This window comes from Xyrauchen texanus, chromosome 49 (assembly GCF_025860055.1).
Source record: "Xyrauchen texanus isolate HMW12.3.18 chromosome 49, RBS_HiC_50CHRs, whole genome shotgun sequence".
Lineage (NCBI taxonomy): Eukaryota > Metazoa > Chordata > Actinopteri > Cypriniformes > Catostomidae > Xyrauchen > Xyrauchen texanus.
This window is the reverse complement of record NC_068324.1, coordinates 13,445,766-13,462,749: the sequence shown is the minus strand read 5'-3', so window position 1 is coordinate 13,462,749 and position 16,984 is coordinate 13,445,766. Positions and strand designations below refer to the sequence as shown.

General features: G+C 41.8%; 1 pseudogene; it reads left to right on the top strand.

Moving 5' to 3' along the window:
• The window catches only part of LOC127640606 (very-long-chain 3-oxoacyl-CoA reductase-A-like), a 29,531-nt pseudogene that overhangs the window by 5,338 nt on the left and 7,209 nt on the right, over window positions 1-16,984 (top strand).

Below are 16,984 nucleotides of genomic sequence, written 5' to 3'. Positions count from 1 at the left end.
CCCCACCTTCCCTATTCTCTTCTGTCAAGACTCTGCTCATTTATTTATTTATTTCCGTAAAAGGAAATCTTCCATCTGGCGTTTAACATTACACTTTCAATTCGCATGCCATTCAGACCAGCTAATGTGTGGAGTATAACATACGTTTATTTGGATCTCCTTGGCCTGAATTGTTTAATTCAATTTCAGAAACTTAAATGCAACATTTGCACCCATTTTAATCGTTTAGTGTGCAGTCTGTTTTTAGCAGCTTGCACTGCATATAATCATTCTGTTCTAGAATATGTCTCTTTCCAGTTTGCTATTTTTGCTATTTCAATTTATTCAGCTCAAAGAAATGAGAATTTTTGTGAAAGGTCTCTAGTGTCCAAGAGGAGTTTATTGTATTTTTGTACAGTATTTTTACCTTGGGCATGCATGATAGGTGCTACTTTTGCTGAAATCCAGTGGTAGGTTCTACTGCCTCTTGTTTTCCAGTCTCCCTCTGTTATCGGTGTGGCTTATCTAAACATAGACTAGGTATATTTTGAATTATTTCTGCCCTTTTCTGTTCTAATAAATTTTTTTGCAAGAGGAAGATGGCTGCAGAGAGCAATTGCTTTTTCCACCTCCTCTTTTTTTTTTGTTGCAACAAGCATGTGACTTTTTGCTGCTATTTCTGATTGCACCCTCTCACCCACACACCACCACCATTTTTTTTTCCCAATCCACCTTCATCAGAGTATAGATACTATTTTGGGTGCTGAACTGCTCTGGTGTGTAGTTTTCCTGCTGGCCATGTGACTGGCTTGTGCTATTTAAAGCATGATGCTGCTGCTTTGGGGGAAGTGTTAGCATTCTGCAGTCCTACTGAGCCAAGAACGGATCGGTTCATTCATGGAGGGGGAGAGAGATGGATAGTGATGCGACAGATTGCATACAGTAGAAGCCGTTCTGACGGTGCAGGCGAGAACTGCATCGCACACATATTTGAATTACTCTATACTGGCCTCAGATATTTTGGTTATTAATTTTGTTAAGCATAATTCCCTGTTCAATAAACGTTGATCAGATTTTTTTCCCCCTTTGCATACCCAGGGCTCAACAATGAGCTGTTGCTGGGGGCTGCAGAGAGAGAGAGAGAGAGAGAGAGAGAGAGATAATAGAGAGAGAGAGTGGTTGAGCAGGCAGCATCTTGTTGGTATTCAAGTGCTGCGGTTGTTCCAGACAAGGCAGCTATTTTTACTCACCCAGCTGCTTTTTTTAGTGCAGAAATACTGAGTCGGAGCAGGGCAAGTGCGCCTGTGCAACTCCGTATTTCTGTTTGTGAGTGTAACCAAGCACGACTGCTTGTGCCAGCTTGCTTAAAGATGGGCGAGTAGATGCTCCTGGGTCTATTCATTCTTCTTTTTATTTAATTGAAGGTCTGACACATTTAACCATTAGAAATCTTCTTACTGTTTCCGGAGGTCATCATGTTGCATCATATAAACTGGTCTTTTTCATGCATCCATCTGACCCTCTTCTACATAAACACATATACAGATTTTGTGTACAAATAAGTGTCTCCAGTTAAGCATCAGTGCTCCATGTTCACGTGGCTGTTTACGTGCATCTTTGTGGTTTGTCACAGACGTATTGCTCACGTGATGGGAATTAAGTCCTGCGAGAAAACAGACACTCTGTGGGAGCCAGTTCCCCTCTGGCTAACATCATGAATATAATGCCAATATTACTTATGTATAGTGCTAGTCATGGTTTAAAATTATTAAACCAAGTGTAAATGGTTTGTGTGTAAAACAAAGATTTTGTATGAAATAGAAGACGTTCATCCTGGATCAACTGCAGAGGTTCACATAGATGCAGTTGTCTTTAGGCTGATGAAGGTTTTTGATGACTATTAATTGATAGTCTATTTATTCCATTATAAGAGTGTAGTCCCATCATTAGACCGAGGTCATGCAGGTGTAGCAGATCCAATTCTGTACATAAGAAGTTTCAGACCGGAGACAGCAGGATAGCTTCAAATACCTCCATTTATTGACCCTGGAAACATATGGGACACTTGATCAGATAACATCCATAGCGCTAACTTCTTCCCACGTTAAACACAATAGTGACTGGAAGAAGAGAAGGGGAAAATGTGCGTCTTGCCTCACCAGCGTCTATTCGCGGTCTGAAGCTGACGTAACTCACGTAACTCACGCACTCCCCAAGGCATAGCGCGCAACACCAATAAGCGTCCCACTTGAACAAAACACCTTAATTGACAGATCCCGTATAGTTATTTAATACATAATGAAACCAAATGTCTATAACTCATGGCAAAATAGTTTTGGGAAGTTCATTACAAAGAAATAAAATTACTATTTCACTCTTCCCAACAGGCTACATTCACCCCCCTGAACTTCACAAAACTAGTCAAACATTAATGACTAAATGACACTGGGGATGCAATCACATTTTGACAAAATCACAGTATCTGCACGCAACATATGTTACCCAACTCACTGGGAGAGTGACAAAAGAAAGTTGGCCAGACTCTCAAGTGTCTACCCGCAAAAAGAAGTGCCATAAACACTACTTCAAAAGATACTCAATGATCACCACTTATATTTTACCCCAGATGAATAACACTGACAAGGGAATTCATAACTCCTGCTTAAGAAGCCTTTGACCTTAGGAGGCTGAGGGAAGTGTTACGCAGTAAAGTAGTCTGGGTCATAATTTGAATCAATCTATTAACTGGTTTTACCAATCTGCCAGCCCTTGTTCTGACTGTCTGAGCCATTTTAGACGAAGGCTGAACCAACTCTCCAGGAACTCTGTCAGGTGGTATTGACTCTTCCATGTCAAGTTCAACTTCCTCAACATTCATATCAGAAGGGTCAAGTTCGAACCCTGAACTCTTTCTCGACTCTCACTTCCAACATCTGTTCCATCAATGACATGCTCTGATCCTGGTCCAAAACTTGGATCACTGGTTTCCTCTTCCGTTGATGGACTCGATTGACAAACTGAAGAATTAACTGATCCATTAATCTCATTATCAGCATCCTCTAATTCATTCAAAGTAGTGACGATTATGGAGTCGTCAGTCTCACAGTCCGACTTGGAATCATCAAAGGCCGGTTCTACACAGTCCTCCCTCTCATCAACAGGCAAGAAATTTGCTCGCAACAGCAAATTCCTGTGAACAACCCTCTCCTGATTGGTCCTGGTGTTCCTGACACGGTAAGTATGACATCTTGTATCCACAGACACAACAACATGCAAGGTTGAGTCCCATTTATCGGCTAACTTGCGCCGTCCACGCTCTCCTTTGTTGGCGAGCAATACATAGTCTCCTTCCTCAATGTCTCTGCCTTTGACATCTTTGTTGTAATGCTCAGTTTGTCGTTGTTGACTAGCAGTATTGTTGGCCTGAGCAAGTAACATAGCTTCCTTGAGGACATCCTTCATTTTCCTTACATATTGGTCATAGTCTGTGACATTGTTATCCCGATCCACACTCTGGAACATCAAATCGACAGGCAATCTGGGAATCCGACCGTACATGAGGAAAAACGGGGCAAAGCCAGTTGACTCATGGGCAGTACAGTTGTAAGCGAACGTCAGGGTTTGCAGCATTTGCGGCCAGTCCTGTTTGGCTCTTGGAGGTAACGCCCTGATCATATTACCTAAGGTGCGATTGAACCTCTCGACTTGGCCGTTGCCCATCGGGTGATATGCCGTGGTTTGTGACTTCTGTATGCCAGCAATCTGCAATAGGTCTTTGATCAACCTGCTTTCAAAGTTCGCTCCTTGGTCCGAGTGAATTCTTTGTGGAAATCCATAGACACAAAAGAACTTGTCCCATAAGTGACGAGCGACTTGGGCTGCTGACTGATTCTTGCAGGGAAATGCATTTGCCAGTTTTGTGAAATGGTCTGTTACTACGAGTACATCAATGCTCTTGCCAGAAGAATCCTCGGCAGACCAAAAGTCTATACAGACCAATTCTAATGGACGGGCAGTTCGGATGCTTTCTAAAGGGGCTCTCCCCTCTGGTTCAGGGGTTTTGCTGACCACGCAACGTTTACAGCGTCTCACATACTCTCGAGTGTCACTCTCCAAACCAACCCATGAAAATCTCTGTCTAGCCAAGGACAATGTTCTTCCTTGACCTTGATGGCCTGCTTTGTCGTGGATGCCACGCAAGACTTCACTGACCAATAAATCGGGAACTATGAACTGGAAACGTGTAAACTTAGTCACTGGATCCTTGCAGATACGGTACAGTATGCCATCCAACAGCTTTAATCTGTCCCATTGTTTCAACAGTTTCAAGGCCTTGTAAGGTTCCTTAGCTCTTTCTCTCGAGACGGTCTCCTACCTCGGCACACATAAAAGAGAACTCTTGAAAGCGCGTGGTCACCCTCTTGTCTCTCTCGAAGCTCTTCCAGTGAGTACACGGGTAAGGGGTTCTGACCAGCAGGCATCATCAGTTGGGTTTCTTGAGCAAGCAAGGAAATGACTCTCCCCTCTGCTCCCGCTTCCCACTTTGTATGAGCTTCAAAAATAGCGGAGACCTGATCAGAAGACAAGGAATTTTTCTCCAATGAATGTCCTACACACTGGCTATTTGCACTGAGCCTAAAGGAATCCTGTACTGTGTCTTCTCTTATCTGTTCAGACAGTTCAAGTAAAGGTCGTAAGGCTCTGCCACTATTCTCTGACTCAGTTTTTGACTGGGAACAAACGGCTTACGGCTCAGTGCATCGGCAACCACATTCCTGGTGCCAGGAATGTACTGGATGTCAAAAGAGTATGGGGCCAACTTAGCTACCCACCTCTGTTCGCATGCATCTAATTTTGGCTTTGTTAAAATGTAGGTCAACGGATTATTGTCCGTCCAGACTGTGAAAGGGTGTCCCTTTAGCCAATGACTAAATTTATCACAGACAGACCATTTTAATGCCAGAAACTCAAGACGGTGCGCAGGGTAGTTGGACTGAGCTCGTGTAAGTGCCTTACTTGCAAAGGCAATGGGTCGTGTCTTGGACTCCCCTTCAGTGACTTGTGATAATACAGCCCCTAGACCATCCAGGGAGGCATCTGTAGAGAGGATGAATGGCCGGGAGAAATCAGGGTGCGCCAACACTACAGAGTTCACAAGTGCCAACTTAAGCTGTTCAAAGGATAGAACACATTCTCTTGTCCAGTCTGACGGGCTGAGTTTCCTGAAAGCAGCACCACCCTTTGAGTAGCCCTTTTTCCCTTTGGCTGCGGCAGTTAGTGTGAAAAGTGGTTTAGCGATGCTGGAACAGTTAGGGATGAACCGTTGGTAATACATTACCATACCCAAAAGGACTTGATCTTTCTTTGGGAAGGTGAGATCCCATCATCCATCATGAGATCCTTTTCAGTGACGGACGTAATGGCTGCAATTTTGTCAGGATCAGTTACGACTCCATTCTCATTCACAACATGACCGAGGAACCTGACGCTCCGTCTCAAGAAGTAGCATTTCTTAGGCGCCAACTTCAACCCGTGAGTACTCAACCTCTTGAAGACCATTTCCAACCTCTCCAGGGCCTTTTCTTCATTGGGAGCTACCACTAGGAGATCATCCAAGTAACACAGCAGGGTAAGGAAGTTTTGGTCACCAAATATACTCATCATAAGCCGCATGAAACTTGCTGGACTGTTGCAGAGTCCCTGTGGAAGACGATTGAACTCGTACAGCCCTAGAGGTGTGGTAAATGCTGTAAATTTCTTGTCTTCCTCACACATGGAAATGTTGTAGAAGCCAGATGTGAGGTCCATTGCGCTGAACAATGCATTTCCTCCCAGAGCAGCGAGACAATCGGCTTGATGAGGAAGAGGGTGTGCGTCCTTTATAGTGCGTGAATTTAGCCAGCGGTAATCAACGCAGATACGGAGGTCGCCGCTCTTCTTCCACACGAGAACCAAGGGAGAGGCCCACTCGCTGCTGGATTTACGAATGATGTCACGCTCTTCCATATCTGACAGCACTTGCCGTAACTTCTGATAGTGCCCTGGCGGCACACGCCGATAAGGCAACCGGAAAGGCCGGTTGTCAGACAGATGGATACGATGCACAAAGTCTTTTGCTCTCCCGCAGTCTAGCTTGTGCTTTGAGAATACGTGTTCATACTTCCGGACCAAGCATAATAACTGACTTTTCCATTGAAGTGACACGTCACAAGTGTCAATGTCCAAGTCACTCAATCCCATCTTCTCCAAGATGTTATAGAAGTCTGGGTCGGCTGATCTGTCATACACGGTTTGACTCTGGGCTTTAATGGTCTCGAAAGGTCGCTCTGCATCCATTTCCAAATCTTCCAATGCCACACAAGGAGAAACGTTGGCTACTTTAGAATTTTTCTTCAGAGTGATGGGCTTGTCATACGGGTTAAGCATCCTAACTGGCACCCATCTATCAGCGGACATGGAAACCACCACGCGTCCGACGATGACATCCTTCTTATGGGTTGGTGACTTAGTCGGTTCAATCAGCACCGCACTGCCCTCTGAAATAGGTGTTGTAGGAGGGAGCTTAGCCCACACCAGGTGCTCCTGCTTTGGCAGCAACGTGACGGCTTGAACTAATCTGGCAGTTCCAATGATGTCAGGCATCTCATTGCCTCTCCATCTGTTAATACCAGAGAGTACATTGAGGAACTGTTCAACATCAGCATTTTCCATTGCATCAGGCCTATTCACAACACGCCAGTATGTGGGGTTCTGCTTAAACTGGCTCAAGATAAATTTAAGGACGTTGGTGCCCAGTATTAATTCGTCCCGTTGTCCTGTAACAACCAGCGTAGGTACACTCACTTCATACTCATACACTCTCATCTTCAGCTGGTATGTACACTTTGGCGCAACCTGAATTCCACCACATCCAACCAGCATTACATTGGCCTGTGCTTCGCACTGATCCAGTGACAACCCAGCATCCAATAAACGGGATTCCGCAACTTCACTGATGGTGCAAGCCATAGAGCCACTGTCTAACAAGGCTCTTAGAGGAACACTGTCATTGACTAAAACATCAGTATAGAAAAGGCTGTCTGCCCGTGCCAACTGGGTCACGTTCTGGAACAGAACCACATTATCACTGGTCACTGACTTACAAGTTGACTCATATATGCTTGATGCATCATCTTGGAGGGTCAGAACATTTTCACCCACACCATCCCCTCCCAAGTGCGGGCGTGTCAGTTTCCCTGAGTCTGAGTGCGACTCCCAGACTCTGCACTTTTCCTAGGGCAATCCCTGCGCTGGTGACCAACTTCTAAGCAGATCAGACATCTTTTCTCAGACATGCAGTGCGACCGTGTAGAGTGAGTTCTCTCACCACAAACGCGACATCTGGATGGACGAGACCAAGAATGCGATTGCGGTCTATCTGGAGCAGCCTGTGCATTAGTGCGGTCGAGCATTCTTTCCAGCATACTGAGCACTCGCTCTAACGTACCAGTGTCGGTCAAGGCTGTGTGTGAAGGCACTGTGGTGATCTCAGGCTTAGTGGTCTGGGTACTGGGAATGCAAGCTGCTGCGTTCACTGCGGTTTTGTCCACAGTTATGGTCTCTGTGTGGCTGACAGCGGCCGTTGCTACTTGCAACGAATGGCCAGGGAGTGAGTAAGGATGTGGTTTCTTTGTTCTCAGCTCCCTTTGATGCTCATCAATGGCTTCTTGCACCTCTGCTGATGACCACTTGGTGATAGGCTTGTACCTAAACACACTAGAAAGTTCAACATTAGGGCAGTTTCTAATAAACATCATCGCAATTTCCTGTGAAATTTTCTTCATTCGACTACCCTGCTTCTGCAGGTGATTATCAGCAATTTCAGCTGCATTATTGAGACGGACCCAATAGTCGACAGGGCTTTCTTTGGCATATGGCAGTGTAGAATAGAAGTCTGCCAGTGGTAGACAAGACTCTGGGCTCTCACTAAAATAGCGTAAGAGCATTTTGTAAATGGTTTCAGGGGTAACAACCATGTCAGGTGAATCATTACTTTTTAGCCCTACTTTGACAATGTTTTTGCTCTGCCTAAAAGGTGGTTCAGAACCTCATTGGTATGCTCTGCATTAGGGCAATCACACTTTCGTAAGTATACCTCCATTAACTCTATCCACTCATGAACAGTGTGTTTGTCTGTACCGTCACCACGGAAAATGGGAGGTTCTCTATTGTCGGATCGTACAATCAGATTCAACCTGGATAAGTCAAGAGTAGTGCTAGCTGGCTCGCTTTTAACTGTCTCTGGGGTAATCTGATGGCCCAGAGCAGGAGAACGATCAGCTAAGAGCCGGTCCAAAATACTATCTCCAATTTGGCTACCAAGCTCCTCGAGTAGCTCTGCTATCTGCAAACGAGAATCATCACTGATCGGGGCAGGCGTAAAAGAGTTTACTTTTTCCCCCATTTGTGAAAAGCCCAAATTGACATCGCAAATTTGATCCTTTTCTTTACATCTCACAACACCATCTGAACTGATGGAACCTCTACCCCTCCCCCATACTGGTGTAGACATGTTGTACATTTTAATGTTCGTACTGGTCACTTGAATATAACAAAATAAATTGATTCAATGTCTTATTGATTTCTTTTCAAAAGTCAATGTCTTAAGAATGTAAGAGAAAACTGAATGTAACTGAATTGAGGAAAGTTCATTAGCTGACACTGGAAGGCAGGACTCGATCCACTGCAAGACACCTGGCAGACGACTGCGGCCAGCTTGCTGAATCCAGGAAGTAACAGCAACAGTTCAACGTAGAAAGAGCGACACCCGGTGATCGGCTGCGGCTGATCAGTTGTATCCAAAAGGTCACGGCACCAGTTTTATGTAGCAGATCCAATTCTGTACATAAGAAATTTCAGACCGGAGACAGCAGGATAGCTTCAAATACCTCCATTTATTGACCCTGGAAACATATGGGACACTTGATCAGATAACATCCATAGCGCTAACTTCTTCCCACGTTAAACACAATAGTGACTGGAAGAAGAGAAGGGAAAAATGTGCGTCTTGCCTCACCAGCGTCTATTCAGCGGTCTGAAGCTGACGTAACTCACGTAACTCACGCACTCCCAAGGCATAGCGCGCAACACCAATAAGTGTCCCACTTGAACAAAACACCTTAATTGACAGATCCCGTATAGTTATTTAATACATAATGAAACCAAATGTCTATAACTCATGGCAAAATAGTTTTGGGAAGTTCATTACAAAGAAATAAAATTACTATTTCACTCTTCCCAACAGGCTACACAGGCATAGATCAATGAGGTGCATTGCAGTTCAACCGGCTGGTCTTTTCAGTGAGGTCTATCCAGGGCCGGCGCTACCTATAGGTGAACTAGGCAGTTGCCTAGGGCCTCGGCCTTGGAGGCGGGGCCTCCAAAACATACACATGCTTATCCACCAATCACGAGCAGCAAAATACTATGCTGTTTGTCCATTGGATATAACAATTGTCATTCACCTGTAGTTAAACAAATTAATATCACCGTTTACATGCGAGTCACTCTCAACCTCTGAATTTATGAATGAAGAGATTGTAGATCCAATTTTTCTGCAAATTTATCTGATGGCGCCGAAACGAACTCATCCTTCAGGGGCTGCTAAGCGTAAGACTAAGCAGGCACGCTAAGAAAGTGCAGCTCGTGATTCAGGTATCATCTATTTTTGAGTGATTGTAATGTATTGTAAAAAATAAACTGATTCTAACCAGAGTGCGAATTACCCCACCATAATTGGGGGATACTGCTCCTTCCAGCCAGGTTTCTTAAGCAACCAAATTGGTCCGGTTGCTAGGGAGGGTACAGCCACATGGGGTAATCTCCTCGTGGTCACGATTAGTGGTTCTCACTCTTTTGGGGCGAGTGGTAAATTGTGCATGGATCGCGGAGAATAGCATGAGCCTCCACATGCTGTGAGTCTCCGTGGTGTCATGCGCCTCACGGATTGAGGTGAGTAGCCTCGCCACCACGAGGACCTACTAAGTAGTGGGAACTGGGTATTCCAAATTGGTAGAAAAGGGATAAAAAAAAGTTATATAATAGGTGTGGGTGAGAGACAGATCAACATTTAAGTCCTTTTTTACTATAAATCTCCACTTTCACTTTTTTCTTCTTTTGTTTTTGGCTGATTCAAATTCTTCATGCATAACGCCACCTACTGGCCAGGGAGGATATTTATAGTAAAAAGCAACTGCAATATTGATCTGTTTCTCACGCACACCTTTCATATCGTATGGATTACTATTATGCTACCTTTTTGCTTTATTGAGCTTCAACTTTTTGGTACCAATTCATTTGCATTGTATGGACCTACAGAGCTGTGCATGTACATGACTTTCTTCTGTTGAGCTCAAATGAAGATTTTCCTTCAAAGTGAGTGAGTAAATGATGTGAGAATTGTAATTTTTGGGTGAACTATTCCTTTAAGGACATTTATATTTGCTCAGTCAACACATGGAGGTTATTCTTTACATGTTCTGTTTTAATATGGACAATGACCGAGGGTCTTATTCACGGTAACATTGTTATGAGTTTACCTCAATATGCCAGCCCTTACATTCCAACTGTTTTGTTATGTGCTTTGAGCATAAAAAGGTCAAGAGAAATTTTTTTGAGTGGAAACATACCTGAAGAGAGAAAACCACAACATAGTTCTCCACAATCAGATGATGCAAGCAGAAATATGGGCTGATGACTCGTTTTGTTGTTGGGTGAGCAAAGTAAACTGTTGTTGTTTCCAGTAAGATGTGTCACTAAAGGTTAAAAGCAGGGCATGTCAACAAGGCCAACGTGTAACCATATGTAGTCAATATATTTTATAGTGGTTTATAGTGAAACCGTAATCGCCCCATCCCTACAGGTAAGTAGCCGGTAATTCAATGTATGAAGACGTGACATGAGCTATGAAAGAACAAAACACGCTAATAAATGAAGGTTGTAAAATCAACAAGCTAGACGCCAGCTAGCAACTTACAATTATCCATGCACGCCAGCAGCAAACCGTTCTCTATCTCCAATGCTTCTAGCCGCCACGGTGGTTAAAAATGGTACGGTCCACTATAGGGGTGTCTGAAATCGCTTTACATTAAAATGTTCCTACAGTGAAAATAGGAGTTGACTTATATTGTAACCGTAAATATATTTTTTCACAATATCAGAAAAATTATCTGACCCCCCCAAAACTGATATTTCTGTCCCTTTGGGGGGTACTGGGTCTTCATTGGGGGGTATAGTACCCCCCTGAACCCCCTGTAATTCGAACTATGATTCTAACGATCAGCGTCATTTTGAGATAGATCATTTGACGGTTATTTCCAGTTCAAAAGAGCGCGAGCACCGTTGATGGACTGAATTCGCTTCTGACACTTTGAATCCGAGCGTGTAGCTACAAAGCAGACTTTTGTTAGAAAAAATAAATAAGTTCTAAATGAACCGTCCGAAAGAGTCTGATTCGCAGAAATGAATCGGACTTCCAGTCACTGTTGGAGAGATAGAGGCGAATTCATGATTAACTGTTGAACTGAATCTTACAAAGGAGTCGTTTCTCCTCAATGGAATCGATTACAACCTGTGGAATAGAATCTTGATTCCTAACGCCTCTGAATCAAGGAATCGATTCTTTTAGAATCGATTTCCAGCCCTAGTCAGGAGCTGACTCGCAAAACACTACAGAAAAAGTAAAGTTTGTCAGTCAAAGAGCAAACGCACTATACTAAAGCATTGTTTATTATGTTTTAAAACAGTCTGTATATCTTCTAAAACGCAGATGTTTAGCCAACATTAACTGCTCTAGTCTATCATAATAGACTATAGACCATAATAGACTTCATTTTTTTCGTTTTACAATCATAAATACTGTTGCAATATTTATTGAAAATAAGTATGCAATCTTAAGCATTATGAGCACACAATTACAGTTGACGAAATTAACTTGTCTTTTCACTTCCACTAGCAGCTGATTTGTGTATCATAAGGTATTTCTCTACAATACATACCTAATATGACTATATTTCTATCAAAAACAAAACTGTTCATTATCCCAAATAGTGGGTTAGTGTATTACCATAAATAAATTACTGAACAAATTACTGCAAAAAACTTCCTGACTGCTAAAAAAAAAAAAACAAGATGACTTTTCAGATGATTTTTTTTTTGTTTACCTTAATTAAAGTTACATTAATATGCACATTTAATTACAAATATAAAAATACTGATAACAGGTTTTGCATAAATAAAATGGTTAGGAATCATATTTGTTTTCAAGTCTTTTTTATTAAATTATGTTTTATTAAAAAAGTTCGAGAGGAGCACATTCAGATAATCAACGAGATAAGAGGTATATATACTGCAGACTTAGCTCTGTTCATTGACAGTTTATCAGCATCCCTCCACCGCCCCCATCTCCTCACTTTGATTTTTAATAATCTCTTATTGGATGTAAACAACACAATCCAAAATACAATGCAATCCAATGTAATACTGTGTAAATCTGGCCAAAATTCAGAGCCTGGAGCCCTCCCCTGGACAGCCAAATACACATAATCTTTACTCTATTTAATTTGATGTAAGTGTGAACTCGTGAATTCTGAAAGGTGGAGGGGTGGAGGGCATGGCGGGGGGCCTCCAACATACATTTTGCCTAGGGCCTCCAAATGTCTAGAACCGGCCCTGGGTCTATCCTAAATCCAATGTTTAGCCAATGGCATATGAAGTATCCCATGTCCTATGGTTGAAGTTGGTTTAACCACATTCTCACTCTCCCAGAAACTTTCTGGGGTATGTGCACACCTGCACAATTGTCTTAAGTGAGGAATTCCCAAAATTATCTCTGACATCTTGTAGTTTATATAAGGTGTTGAAATTGTAAGGTATGGTACGACTTGGCTTGTACGAAATGTGCAACTTTTATTCTAATATAGACCAACCAATCGACAAACATAATTTTAAATTGAACCCACAACAGTGTTAAATGTTAGCTAGCCTCCTATCATTCACTTTATTTTAGAGAAGGAAACATTGTTACTCATTCTATATTTATGTAAACGAATGATGTATATCTAACCTGTAATACACTTGTCTCGATCCAAACTCCAATGTTGTCTTCAGTGGTACACAAGATTTTTTCCTATTAAAAACACATGGTTAGTTTAAAAAAAAAAAAAAACGTAAACATTATTACCTTTTTTTTTTTTTTTTTCTAAGAGTAAAAGTTGAACACTTGTTCAAGCCAACTTGTTCTATTGCCACTCGTACTCACCACTTGTCATGAAACCAGACTGGAATTCCTGAAGGTTTGGGAAAATGAAGCACCTGCCTGATCTTTAGTGGAATTTAACCTATGTTAAACATCCTCTGCAATGACCTTCATGATGTTTGCCTAAAATGCTCCAGTATTACAGGAATGTTTCTTTAGAACAACATCTGTTCATAGTCTGCAGAAATGTACTGTTCATTCTAATGGATCAAGTTGCCTTACCATTTATCAAATGAAGCGATTTGGGGTTATGAGCTCTATGCTGTAATATGTTTTAAACTATGGATTGCGGTGCTTTTAACAAGCTACAGAATGTCCAAACTTGTGTTCTCAACTTCTCTATCAATAACCGCATTGTTGTGTGAAATTCTGAATTTCTCAAAGCCCCTTTTGCTCTGTGTTTAAAGTGTTATTGTGTGTGTGTGCATGCATGCACAATTGTCATGCGTGTGGAATTCCTCAAAGTTTAGAAAAATGAAGTACCTGCCTAAACTTTTGTGGAATGAGGCCCATGTGCAACACATTGACTAAGTCTTTTTGTGGGATTTGCTTTAACGGCCCATCCATCCATCCATCCATCCATCGTCAACCGCTTATCCTGTGTACAGGGTCGCGGGGGCTTTAACGGCCCCAGTGTCACAAATGTTTCTTGGAGTGATGTCTCAGACCATTTATCTGCAGAATTGCTTTTGAGGAATTGCTGCTTTTTTTTTTTTTTAATGTTATATAGATATAACCATTTAACAAACGAAGGTAGTTGCTTGGGTTCAGAGATCTTTGCTGTTCATTGAGGCTTTTTGATCCAAGAAGCGCTTCATTCTTAGGATGAGTTTGAAAGAGCTTATGAATCACATCGGCCTCTCTGTCCCTTCTCTTCATTCTCATACTCTCTCCTCACATCTGACTTTGCGCAGTCACCCATTTTTTATTTATTTATTAATTTTTTTCACCCCTCCTGTGCTGTACAGACGTCATAACCCCCCTCCTCTTCTCTCGTTCTCTACCCCACAGCCCTGTTCTTGCAAATGACCACTGCCCATGCCTCACTTTGATCAGCCATCACAAATTGTGTGTCTTTGTGCTAATATTTATTTGTGTGCTTGTACATTTTACAAAACTGGTGCATCTTGGGAGATGGGCAGCTTATTGTTGGAGGCTGAAGTGTTTAACTCTTGTAGTTTTATTGGTTAAAATGACTCAAACTGTATATTCTCAGGGATGTTTTGGGTCAATATGAATAAAAACAATGCACAAAAAAAGATCTTTGGAACCTTGCACAATTATTTCAGACCACAGATGTCCTGGTGGAATCTCCTGTTTAGCTAGTCTCTCACAAAAATAAAATTGGAGATTATATGACTTTTAGTCATATTTAGTTAACAGAAACAATGGCTGTTCAGCAACTTCATGGCCTTAAAATTGCAGTTTTGCAGGTGTGGGAATTTTTGTTCATACATGTTTGCCTACCTTTACTTCACTTTTAATGGATTTATTTTTATTCTTTTTATTTTTAATGCTGTAAACACTGATCCTGTCTCTTTCTCCTTTTTCCAGTTGTGACTGGAGCCACGGATGGTATTGGGAAATCCTATGCAGAGGAGGTAAGGGTTTCTCTTATTTATCTCTTCGCCCCACAGAAAGCACAGCGACTCATCACAAGACCGAGGTTTCACTCTGAGGCCAAGAGAAGGAGGGTTACTGGAAGACTGCTGCTTTAAAAAGACACGTTACCTCATGAAAACTTGTACAGTTAAAGGAATATTCCAGGTTCAATACAAGTTAAGCTCAATCGACAGCATATGTGGCATAAAATGATTACCACAAAAATAGCTTAGACTTATCCATCCTTTTACTTAAAAAAATAAATAAAATAAATTATGGTTTCAGTGAGCCACTTTCAATGGAAGTGAATGTGACCACTTTTTGGAGGTTCTACAGGCAAATCGTGTTAAGACATACAGCTCTGGAAAAGAGACCACTCCAAATGTTTCTTAACTCAGTATTTCTACATGTTTGGCAGCCATTACATTCCAGTATCTGTTGAATTCCTGCTTGAGTTTTTGTGCCAGGTGTGGCATAAAGTCAACCAACAGCAATGTGAAAGGCTTGTGGAACACATGCAAAGATGCATGAAAGCTGTGATTTAAAAACAGGGTTATTCCACCAAATATTGATTTCTGAACTCTTCCTAAGCTAAATTTTTTTTATTGTGTTTATAAATGAATATGAACTTGTTTTCTATGCATTATTCGAGGTCTGAAAACATTTTGTAATTTTGACCAGTTGTCATGTTCTGCAAATAAATGCTTTAACAATATTGTTATTTGGAATTTAGGAGAAATGTTGTCAGTAGTTTACAGAATTAAACAAAAATTTTCATTTTACGTTTACCTATAAATGGTAAATCCAGAGAAACTGAACATTTGGAGTGGTCTCTTGTTTGTCTTGTGGCTATACTTTTAAAACTGTTAGTATTTTTAACATTCATGTATTGGCCCCATTCACTTCAATTGCAAGTGCCTCACTGAAACCCAGATTCTGCTTTCTATCTTTTTTAAGAAAAGTTAAAATATTTTTTTTGTGTGTGGTAATCAACATTATGACACCAACACTGTGTTGATTTGAGCTTAACGTGTATTGAACCCAGAATATTACTTTTGAAAAGCAGCTGTTCTTTTGGGCCGCTGTAAACGTTTTATGAAATTAACGCCAGGTCACGTACTTCAATTAAAGCTGAAGTGTGTCATTTCGGCTCCACTAGCGTCACCTAATGGAATTGGAAAAATAAAGTCTGCTTTCGAACAAGTTTCCTAACCGCTCCCCCATTTTGCAATGGCCGCACAAGCCCCATATGCAAGCCAATGGTTAATTCAATCTTGTTGCATCATGCGTGTTGGAAAGCTCAAACAAAAAGGGCAACAGTGTTACACTTCAACCTACAAATAACTAACTTGTAGTTTTTTCCATATTAAGCTGGGATTGTAGAAAGTACTTAACATTGAATAATTACATGCTTTTTAGACTATATCCATTATAAATATTAGCACAATTTTTTGGGGAAGTCTTCTAGGGAATTGCTCCTACAGATACTTGCATTGTTTCTCTGTTATGAAGTGAGTCAATCTATTTAATTTTTTTTTTTTTATTCAGCTTGCTCGACGAGGGTTCTCCATGATGCTCATCAGCCGCTCTCAAGAGAAGCTTGACGACGTGGCGAAGTATCTCGGTCAGTGTTCCACAATATGTGTGTGTGTGTGTGTGTGTGTGTGTGTGTGTGTGTGTGTGTGTGTGTGTCTGTTCGCAACACGCAGAGGTCCTCACTGTGAATGACAGACAGTCCTCCTGATGTTAATGAAACTGGGTTATTTTTAGCTCTGGCCCAAGAGGCAGGGTGGGGGGCCTGGTTCACTGACTGGGCAGAGAGCTGATGTAGCCTGGCAGGAGTGCACATTCAAAGGTGCACGTTGAGCTCCAGGAGTCATTCACGAAACTTCTCAGAATAAGGCTGAAGCACCGTTTGCCTTTTGCTAATCCAATAAGTGATAAGAGTTTAAAGACAGCCGATCCTAGAGCAATGCTTTTAAGGTCCTACAGTCATTGGTCCTTTGTTGTTGGTCCATAGTGTGAGTCTCTGTGTGTTGTTTCTTTGGGCACCAACAACAATCAACACCTTATGATCAGTTCGATGGGCTAAAATCACTATTACAATAC